This window comes from Mandrillus leucophaeus, unplaced genomic scaffold, assembly GCF_000951045.1.
Source record: "Mandrillus leucophaeus isolate KB7577 unplaced genomic scaffold, Mleu.le_1.0 Scaffold4, whole genome shotgun sequence".
NCBI classification, from domain to species: Eukaryota; Metazoa; Chordata; class Mammalia; order Primates; family Cercopithecidae; genus Mandrillus; species Mandrillus leucophaeus.
The window spans coordinates 10812077-10823283 of NW_012104253.1; the positions used below are offsets into that span (position 1 = coordinate 10812077).

The following is an 11207-nucleotide window of genomic DNA, read 5'->3' on the forward strand; positions in this document are numbered from 1 at the left end:
TGTAAAACCACGACAGCCATGAGCTATGAGTACAAATTTATTTTACATGCTCAAATGCATACCTTCTACTTATTTACAAACAATGCATTAGAACAAGGAGTCTGTTCTGATGACATAAAACTTTGAAATCAGGAGATATGGATTATGGTCTCACATCAGCCATACTTTGTTTTAGTTGCAGAACATTTACAAAATCTCAGTTTATAGAGTGAAGCAGTTGAGATGTCAATTTTTTTTTGAAGTTTACCTTTTAATTCATTTATTTTTTGAGATGGAGTCTCTCTCTGTCACCCAGGCTGTAGTGCAGTGACGCGATCTCGGCTCACTGCAACCTCTGCCTCCCGGGTTCCAGTGATTCTCCTGCCTCAGCCTCCTGAGTAGCTGGCATTGCAGATGCGTGCCACCACCCCTGGATAATTTTTATATTTTTAGTACAGACGGGGTTTCACCATGTTGGCCAGGCTGGTCTCAAACTCCTGACCTCAGGTGATCCGGCTGCCTCAGCCTCCCAAAGTGCTGGGATTACAGCTGTCAGCCACCACGCCCAACCTAAAAAAGCTTCTCTTAGGATCTTAGGATGGTCATCAAATGAGAGGAGTCCCTGGAGAAACTACTACCTGGTCCCCAGAGGAGTTAACCTGACTGCCCAAGTTCTCCAGTCGGCAGCCTAGCGTGTCACCTTGTGGGTTAAAATGCATTTGAATGTATTTGTTTGTTGGTACATGTTTGGTAATGTTTTAAATTGCCAAAAATACATGTTAAAGGAGATTGTACATTTTCACACCTCTACAGAAAATTCAGTTCCAAAAGATGGGCCGACTTCTCATTTTAGAGATAAAGACAGAGGGGCCCAGAGAGCGGCAGTGATTCATCCAAGGCAGAGCCAGGCAGAGCCAGGTAGGAGAAGCGCCCGGGAGGGAGCTCTGCTCTGCCCGCCACCCTGTGCTCTTTCTCACACCTGATCATACGAGTGTAAAGTCCTACTTGATGGAAGTATGTGACATATATTGTCATTTGTTCTTCCCAGGTGCCATGATTACTCTCTTTAATGGGTGAGGAAGTTGAGGCACTAATGGGGCAGGAAACTTGCTGAAGGTCCCATGGGCAGTAAATCACAAAGCTAGGGTGGGACTGATCCTAGGATGCTGCTCCCACAGACAATTGTGAACCAATGCGAGGGCCCCGTCTCCCTCCCAGGGGCCTTGCTAGCCCAGGGCTGCAGACTCTTCCCAGCCACCCCTGCCCTGGAGAGTTAGGCCCGACCGACCACACCAGCTTGGGGAACATACAAAGGCCACGCGGAGGACAGAGCAGCCCGGCAGCGCCTCTGTGGACGTGCGACGCAGACATCACAAGATGATTTATGTAACTTCTTACATAATGGCAGTGTTTCTATCAAAGACCAGCCCGCGGCAGGCTGTCAGCCGTAATCAGAGCGGACGTGCTTCTTGCTTCCTGGGAACAGGAGGCATCAGGTCAAAGCCAACCCCTTTGGCTGCCAGGCCGAGGGCTTCCTGCGCTGGTGAAGTTGCCTGGCATGGCTGTGCCCTCAGAGTAGGCAGAGACCTTGTAATGCCCCAGAGTAGTCACAGCCTGGCTCAGCCAGCCCCAGCACCCCTGGCTGCAGTCCACCTCCAGTGACAGAGACCACTGTCAGTGCGATCAAGTCCCACATTGGAAGTGGTTTCAACCATATTATTGTACCATGAAAGGGAGACTGGCTTTGGAGATGAGATCTTTGAACTTCGCCCCTACCTGGCTGTGTGATCTTGAGGTAGTCACTCACCTTCTCTGGGCCTCAGTTTCCTGGTTGAATTACATCATCAATTCTTGACCTCTACGCTGCACACATGGATACTGATATGGTACTATCATGTGATATGGTGCTATATGATAGCGTGCCACAAGTCAGTGCTACTTATATTTGGCAAATGATTTGCTTTTTCCTAATATAAATCAGAGCAGATTCAACATCATAAAATCAGGTAAGCCCACTTGCGCTCCCCTGTGCGTTCTTGAAAGGAATATGAATGAGTGGGGTTAGAGCCGGTGAGTCTGAGGACTCAAGCTCCAGGAAAAGAGGAGCGCTCAGCCCATCTTCACCATGTGGAGTCTCGAGAGGGGTGGGGTTCAGGCAAAGAGCTCTATGTTGAAGAAGAGTGGTGCAAGCAGACCTCTGTGTCTTGTTCCTGATTTTAGGGGAAAAGCTTTTGGTCTTTCACCGTGGGATATGATGCAGCTGTGGGAATTCTGTAGATCCTCTTTATCAAGTTGAGGATACTTTCTTCTATTCCTAATTTTCTGGGAGTTCTTGTCATGAATGGATGTTAAATTTTGTTAAATGAATTTTTGGATCAATTTATATGATCATGTGTTTTTTTCTTTAGCCTATTTACAATTTTTATTATGCTAAGATATAACATCATAACATTTACTATTTTGCCCTGCCTTTCTGTCTTTTCCTCCCTCCCTTGCTTCCTTCCTTTATTCCTTCCTTCCTTCCTTCCTTCCTTCCTTTCTCTCTCTCTCTTTCTTTCTTCTTTTTTTGAGACAAGGTCTTGCTTTGTCACTGCAGTGCAGTGGCACAATTGTGGCACACTGCAGTGTCTTGACCTCCTGGACTCAAGCAATCCTCCCACCTCAGCATCCCGAGTAGCTGAGACTACAGGTTCATGCCAACACAGCCAGCTAATTTAAAAAATTTTTTTATAGAGAGGAGGTCTCACTATTTTTCCCAGGCTGGTCTCAAACCCCTGAGCTCAAGCTATCCTCCCGTCTCAGCCTCCCACTGTGCTGGGATTACAGGTGTGAGCCACCACACCTGGCTGCATTTCACTTCTGATATCATAATCTATGTCTTCTCTCTTTTGGTCAGTCTTGCTAGAAACTTGTTAATTTGATTGATCTGTTTAAAGAACCAGCTCTTTTTTATTTTATTTTTTTCTATTTCTTTTTCTGTTTTCAATGTCATTGACTTCTGCTTTTATCTTTATTATTTCCTTTCTTCTTCTTGCTTTGGGCTTATTTCACTTTTCTTTTTCTGAGGGCATGGCTTTGATCATTGATTGAGATCTTTCTTGTTTTCTAATGTAGGCCTCTTAGTGCTATACAATTTCCTCTCAGCACTGCTTTGGCTGCATCTCACAAATTTTGATATGTTGTGCTTGCATTTTTGTTTGGCTGAGTATATTTTCATTATTTTCTTTGAGATGTCCTCTTTGGCAACAAGAAAGACCTATGTGGGACTTTCTCGGCAACAAGAAGACCTATGTGAGACTTTTCTGGGGAGTTGATAATGCTCAACAAGTGGGTCCAAAGCATTTAATGAACACCTACTATGTACAGGACATTCTCTGAGGTGCTGGGGATAGCAAAATGAATACGAAATCCATGCCAACAGCCTTGAAAATAGTTTACTTACCTCTTATTAAATGCTAATAATGTTTCAAAAACTTCCTCTGTATTAACTCCTGCATAATGAGGTGGATATTGCTATTATGCCTGCTCTACAAATGAGGACACTGAGGCACAGGTTGACTAAGTGACTTGCCCAAGACCCCACAGCCAAAAGGGGTGAAGCTGGAGTGCAACCCAAGCCAATTACTGTGATTAATTTTATGATTAATCATCATGATCAGTAAGCTGTGAGCCTGCTATTCCTCATCCTTGAAGTGGAGCTAAGAGCAGTTCCCTGGCAGGGTTGATAATGAGGATTAAGATATCAGCCATGAAAACTCAACAAACACATCACCTGGTTCATAATTGGTGCCCTTCCCTTGCCTTCACCTCTCCCCTGGGCTGGATATAATGGCTGCCCAGGTGAAGCCATAAGGAAGGGCTAGTGGGACAAAAGTGACATGATAGTGGCGTCTGTGCCCTGCGGGGCATCCCCAATGGACCACCGCCCCACATTCACACCCCTGCTCTGCACGCTCCTCCACCCCCACACGTCCATCACCTTGACTGTGTCCTCCAGCACTGGTAGGCCTCGTCACTCACCCAGGCACCAACTAGGAATGAAAAGTCTGTTTGATCTCAACCGTCATCTCGGGTTTGATTGGTGATGACTGGCAGGTGCCCTGTGGAGAGATTCCGAGGGCTCAGCAGATAGAACACTCTGATCAACTAGCGATGTCTTGCCTGAGGGAAGATGGAGATGAAGCCGGCTGTGTGCCAGGTGTCCCTGGCTCCAGTTCAGAATCACAGGATGGAAAGCCAGGGATGTCAATACTGTAATTTTTTTTTTTTTTTTTTTTTGAGACAGAGTCTCGCTCTGCCGCCCAGGCTGGAGTGCAGTGGCGTGATCTTGGCTCACTGCAAGCTGCGCCTCCCGGGTTCATGCCATTCTCCTGCCTCAGCCTCCCGAGTAGCTGGGACTACAGGCGCCCGCCACCTCGCCCGGCTAGTTTTTTTGTATTTTTTAGTAGAGACGGGGTTTCACCGTGTCAGCCAGGATGGTCTCGATCTCCTGACCTCGTGATCCGCCCGTCTCGGCCTCCCAAAGTGCTGGGATTACAGGCTTGAGCCACTGCGCCTGGCCCAACCCTGCAATTTTAATCAAGGGATTGGAGCCCCTTGAGAAAAGCAGTGACTTATTCAAGCACATATTCCTGTGGCCAAGATTCAAGTTTCCCACCTCCCAGGCCAGAATTCATCAGGTCCTTTTAACAGACATTTGTTACTAAGTTTCAACTCCAGGCTGGGCACTGACTTAGCCATAATAGATATCTTACACATCTCATAGTATTTATTCTCACAACAGCCTTCTGTGATAGATCCTAATGTCATTCCCATCTGGCAGATGTGGAAACTGGGGCTCTCGTAGACTAAAGAACTTAACAGCTAGTGAGAGTTAGGGCCAAGATTCGAATGCTTACCTCCTGACTCTGAACCTGGGATCTTTCTAACATACTACTTTGTTTCATGGATGAGAGGCAGCAGTGATGGCAACAGCCATAGCTTGAGTCAAGGCACTGAGGCGGAGAGTGTTAGGCATTTTGGAGAGCGGAGACAGTGAGAAGCTCAGTGCAGTGGGGAGGAGAGGTCACTGCAGGGAGTGAGGTGAGATAAGGTTAAGTAGAAAGGTTGAGTCCCCCATGTATCTTTGCATGCAGCAGGCACGTAACACATGCTTAATGACTGACTGACTGAATGCATGAATGAATGAATGAATGAATGAATGAATGAATGAATGAACAAACCAGAACACAGACTAAAATGGTTGGTTGGCTCCTGAGCCATTTTAGGAGCTCCAATAGCCAGTCGTAAAACAACCTGTAAACAGCAAGTGCATCGTCAGTGCCTGACTCCCACCCCTCCAGCCACACTGTCCCTCAGGTATGTGGCACAAACAGCACACCCTCATCGTCAGTGAGGATCCCTTGCCTCCTGGGATGAGGGTTTCCAAGGGAAAAGTGATGGGGGCAGGGGTCTAACTCACATTGAATACTGCAGTGCCCCATGAGTTAGATATTTGCCATCTCATTGAATCCTCACTAAACAAATCAATGAGTCAATAAAACCTGAGATGGGCATTGTTCTTCCCATTTGACAGATTCAGAAACGAGGATCAGGGAGATAGAACTCTCCCCTAGTCACTGAGATAGGTGGCAGAGGAGCTGGGTTTGAGCTCAGCCAGTGTCTACAGTGCCCTTAGGGGAAGGTGGGGTCGGGGGTGGGCATTGTGTTTTCTTGCCTTACAAATTCCCAGCCCCCACCCCAGCCACCTGGAGCACCTGTCCTACTTGAGTAATAGAGACTCTTCATTGGCATTTATCATTTAGTTCCTGGCCTCTGATCACAACTCTGTCTGTAGCCCAAATCTAGCCCGTAACAAACTTTTCCAAAATTCTCTGAATACGCCGTCATCTCTCAGGAAAGGGGCATTTGCATCATCAGCAAAAGGGCCATTTTCACCTGCCTCAGCATTGCTTTCCTGCACTCCCTGACTCGGTCCTTTTGGGGCGTGTTGGGACTATGAAGAGTTACTGCTGTGAACGCTGTGGCCCCCTTACCTCCACCCTAGCATCAAGGTGAGCTCTCCTAGACCAACGTTAGCTCCCTGGATGGCATTCCAATGCCTGGCACATGGCAAACCCCTTGGAGCATGTTGGTCACCCACAGAGATCATTCACACACCTTAGGAGTCAGACAATTGCATTTTGTTCCTGCCTCGCTCGTCTGGGCAGTGATTTCATCTGTGTGGGCCTCACACTTCTCATCTGATAAACTTGGTGGAAACGGTGCCCAGCTCCTGGACTGGGGTCCCTTCCAGCAGGCTAAAGGATGAGTAGGGGTTGTTTTAGCTCTGCTGGTCTGGGGTGGAGGGGAGACTGGGAGGAAGAGCATGAGGCAGAATTGTGTCTAGAGGCAGGGACCCCAAGGCAATTCACACTGACTTCCTAGAACTGAATCAAAAGGAAAACGCCATCTTTCCACACCCAAGTAGTAAGGATTAGAGGCTGCTTCCTTTGCAAACCCTACCCCTTTTCCCACTGTGTTGCAGATGCAGTTGGAAACCATCATTCTCAGCAAACTATCGCAAGAACAGAAAACCAAACAAACACTGCATGTTCTCACTCATAGGTGGGAATTGAACAATGACATCACTTGGACACAGGAAGGGGAACATCACACACTGGGGCCTGTTGTGGAGTGGGGGGAGGGGGGAGGGATAGGGTTAGGAGATATACCTAATGTAAATGACGAGTTAATGGGTGCAGCACACCAACATGGCACATGTATACATGTGTAACAAACCTGCACGTTGTGCACATGTACCCTAGAACTTAAAGTATAATAAAAATAAATAAATAAAAACATAAGAAAAAAATGTAAAGTACCTCTGATCAGTCACCTCCTGCCACAATCAGACTGGTCGTGGGCCAAGGCTTCATTTACATAGGGTGTAACTCTACACAACCAATGGGAAACCTCTAGAGGGTACTTAGACCCTAGAAGATTTGCAACCAGTGCTCTTGGGCCACTTGTTCAAGCCTGCTCCCACTCTGTGGAGAGTACTTTCATTTCAGTAAATCATTGCTTCATTCTTTCGTTGCTTTGTTTGTGCATTTTGTCCAATTCTTAGTTCAAAATGCTAAGAACCTGGATGACTTGTAGTCAAGACCCTCCACTGGTAACAAGCATGTAGATAAAGGAGAAGATGGGGAAGACTTGGGCTGGAGGGCTGCAGTCCACTCCCAGGGTGAGAACTCTTGTTGATGTTTCAACAGACCTCAGCCAGTCCTTCCCAGGGCAAGAAGCATGGCAGTGGATGTGAGTTCAGGTGGGTTCAGCAGAGCTTAGAGTTGGGTCTGTAGCCACATCCCCAGGGTGAGGGTCCCTGGACAAGCCCTGAACAGGGCCAAGTCAAACAAGAGCCTCTTCTGTCCCCCTTCCCTGTTCCATTGCCAGTTATTTCTCTAACCTTATCCACTGGTCATCCTTCGCCAGTCACATCCTTTTTCTTGCTGTTCTTCAGGCACCAGGCTCACTCCCACCCAAGGACCTTTGCACTTGCTATTCCCTCTTCCTGGAATTATTTTCCCTTAGCTCAGTGATTGCACACATAGGCTTGCCACCTGTTTGTGTAAATAAAGTTTTATTGGAACACAGCCGGGCCACCCATTGACATATCGTCTATGGTGCTTTTGCCCTACGACAGTGGAGTTGAGGGTTGTGACTGACCCCAGAGTACACACAAAACCTCAAGTATTTATAGTCTGGTCCTTTATGGAAAAATGTTGCCAGCTCCTGCCTTGGATACTTGCATGGCTCACCCTCCCCCTCTTTTCTCTTTACTCAACTGACTCACTAGTGCGGGCTTCCCACTCTCCATCCTCACCTCTTTCTCTGCTTTCTTCCTCTCCCCGGCGCTGGGCACATGAGATCTCTGGGTATTGACTGCACTTCATTGCCTGTCTGCCCACCACAGCACAGGTCCTACAGGGTCAGGGAATTGGGTTCTTGCTTCTTGCTGTATCCCTATGCCTAGAACAGGGCCTCACACACAGACCTGCACAGGAAATACACTGTCAGTGAATGAGAACTTCCTATACTCCCGGGCACTGGCCCAGCCCACGCCTCTGGGCCCCTGTCTCAGTTTCTCTTGTCATGGAGCCAGGGTCTTGGCAGGTCCCTTGCCAGGTCTCTCCCCGAGGAGGTTGAGTCCTATCGTGAATGGTCACAGTCCTCAGAAACACCCAACCTGGGTTCAGGAGAGCCCTGTACCAATCCATTTTCTGAGGCTCTCATTATATTAAAAAAATAAAATGTTTGAGGGGATGCATATCGCAACTACCTAATCTGATCATTACACATCATATACATGTAGCCAAATAACACATGTTCTCCCAAAATATGTACAACTATTATATATCAATAAGAAAATTTTAAAGACATGCTAAACCAGGGGTGCAGAAATGATGGTATTTTCAGTGTTGACATGGAACAGAATTAACACTTTTAATGCACAAATTCACTGTTACGTTTCACTGTTACAGCTCATGAGATAGTTACAGAGTGTATTTTCAATATTAATTAAATTTTGTTAACAATATTAAAGTTTACTGGAATATTAAGACAATTAATTTTAAAATAATTAAAATCTATGTTAATTTCAATATTAATTAACAGTGACCAGAGAGACACAAAGTAGGAGCTGGAGAGTCACTGTCCTTCTTTTTCTCAATCCTGTCACACGGTGATCTCATTTGAAAGGAATATATGGAGCATGATCTCCCCAAAAAAGTATAAAAGCTCCACGCTGGGATCCCGGCTTCTGACTCCCGCACAGAGCTCCCTGGCACAGTGCAGGAGAGCATTCTGCTCAGGACCTCTGACCTCGCCTGAATCTCCCCTTCCCACGTAGCCCTGCCCTGGGGCCTGTGACTCTCCCATTGAACACTGGCCCATCCTGAGCTGATGCTCTGAGACTTTTAAGCCCCAGTAAGAGCTTTGATAACATTCATTTCACGGAGGCACACAGGGCCTCAGTCTCACACACAGAGTCCTCCAACAGGCTGTCGGGTCCTTCTTGGTAACCCCGCTGTACAGAGGAGGAAGCTGAGGCACAGAGAGACCCGCTCAAGTTCATGCAGCTAGACGTTGGCAGACCTGAGATCAGAATCCACCCCCATCTGAGCTCAGAGAACTCCTTGACACTTCCCATCTGTCTCTTCCTAGGGGCCAACCCTACACAGATGTGCCAGCCCACGGAGCAGCTGGGAGTGTTATTTATGAACCTCCTAGGCTTGGCTGAATCACCCCTCAAGGGCCCCATCACCTCAGGCAGTGCATCTGAAGTGCAGATGTTCCAGGTAAACTGAGGCAGTGGAGAAGAGATGGGTTCTGGGGTCAGCAGGACCTGCTTTACAGCCATGGCCCCACTGCTCTCGGTTGTGTGCCCCTGTCACTATTGCTGTAGCAACCTCCCTGAACTCGGTGGCACTCATGGGTCAGGAATTCAGAAAGGGCAGTGGGAGCCACTTATCTGCATCTGCAATGTCTGCGGCTGGAAAGACTCAAAGACTGGGGGTGACTTGACAGCCGGGACCAGAGCCATCTCAAAGTCCTCCTCACTCATGTCTGGGCCTTGATGCTGGCTATTGGCTGTGGCTTGAGCTGGACTGTTGCAGGCACAGCTCCAGCAGCCTCTCCCTGTGGCGTCCTGGCTTCCTCACAGCATGGCGGCTGGGTTCCAAATGTAAACATCTCAAGACACAGGAAGTGAAGCCTGCTAGTTTCTTATAACTGGGGCCTAGAAACCAAAACCAGCACATCACTTCCATAGTATTCTCTTAGTCAAGCAGTCACAGAGCCCAGATTCACGAGGAAGGGATGTAGACCCCACCTCTCAATGGGAAGAGGGTCAAAGAACTTTGGGGCTATATTTTTTTCTTTTTTTTTTTTAATTCTTTTTCTTTGTTTCTTTTAAAAATGTTTTTGGAGGGGCCATGTTTTACGACTGCCACATTCTGTGACCCTGGGCAAGTGGCTTGATCTCTTGAGGTCGCAGTTTCCTTGTCTGTAAAATGGGGATAGTGGTGTCCACCTCAGAGGGCTGTTGTATACGGTGAACTGAACTCTCAGTTAATAGCAAAGTCAGGCCTTGGACCTGGGTCCTCAGGCCCCACGGCCAGTGCTCCTGATACCACCTGCCCTTCAAGTTGGGGCACACTTATTGCTTCTTCCAGGCCTGGGGCAGCTGGGAGGACAGTTTGCCTACGAAGCCCAGTTAGGATGTGGGCAAGCTTTTCCACACATTCATTCAAAACTATGCCTTGAGCACCTACTATGTGCCAGCACTTTCTGGGCTTACAGCTTTGATCAAAGCAAGATCTCCGCCTGGGGAAGTTAGTTGTACATTCGAACCCTTTATTTGGAGGGTGATGAAGCCCCTGCACAGAGCAGCCTCTGGGCCCTTGGTTCTGACAGCAGCAGCTCTGCCTCATCTCAGTCCATTCTCTGCTCCTAGCTGACCCTGGTCCTGTCCAGCTAGGCAAGACTGTGGGGCAGTATCCTTGCAGCTCCAAGTCTGGTCCTCTCCCTTCCTGTCTATGTTTTCTCTCTCTCTCTCTCTCTCTCTCTCTATATATATATATCTTATAAATAAGATAGTAATATTTGCTAATACTCATTGAGTACCTACTATGTGCCAGCCATTATTCTAAGCATGTGGTGTATTAATCAGGGTTCTCCAGAGAAACAGAATCAACAGTTCACACACACACAAGGAGGTTTATTAGAATATATATATAGAATATATATAGAATATGTATACAGAGAGAATATGTATATAGAGAAATTATGTAGAGAGAATATATAAAAAGAGAATATATAGAGAGAGAATATATATAGAATATATATGTATAATCTATCCATCCATCCATCCGTCCATCCATCCATCCATCCATCCAATCCCCGTATCCATCTACTTACCTACCTATCAGGTTTCTGTTGTTTTCATGGCTTATTTCCCACCAACCACTTTATAAGATGAATATCCTAGGAACTCCAGAGGCCTTGGGAGGACACAGAAGAGATCTGTCTGTTCCCAGGGTATTTCCACGTTGCTCAGACCCCATGGGACCTTAACACAGGGCCGGGCTTCTGAACCAGCTTCCTTTGGTCACCAGTTCTTTGTGGCAATAATAGATGTGATGTGTGTATGCTAGGAGGTGAAGGTACTTATCAAGTCTTTTTTGTTG

At 47.1% G+C, this 11207-nt stretch overlaps 1 protein-coding gene across 2 annotated transcripts in view; it reads right to left on the reverse strand.

Moving 5' to 3' along the window:
- The window catches only part of FAM181A (family with sequence similarity 181, member A), a 10709-nt gene extending 6650 nt beyond the window's left edge, over positions 1-4059 (reverse strand). For both annotated transcript variants that reach the window (XM_011991727.1, XM_011991725.1), the window contains exon 1: positions 3959-4059. The gene's annotated coding sequence lies outside the window, so the exon portion shown is untranslated. The remainder of the gene's footprint in view (positions 1-3958) is intronic.
- Positions 4060-11207: the final 7148 nt, after the last annotated feature.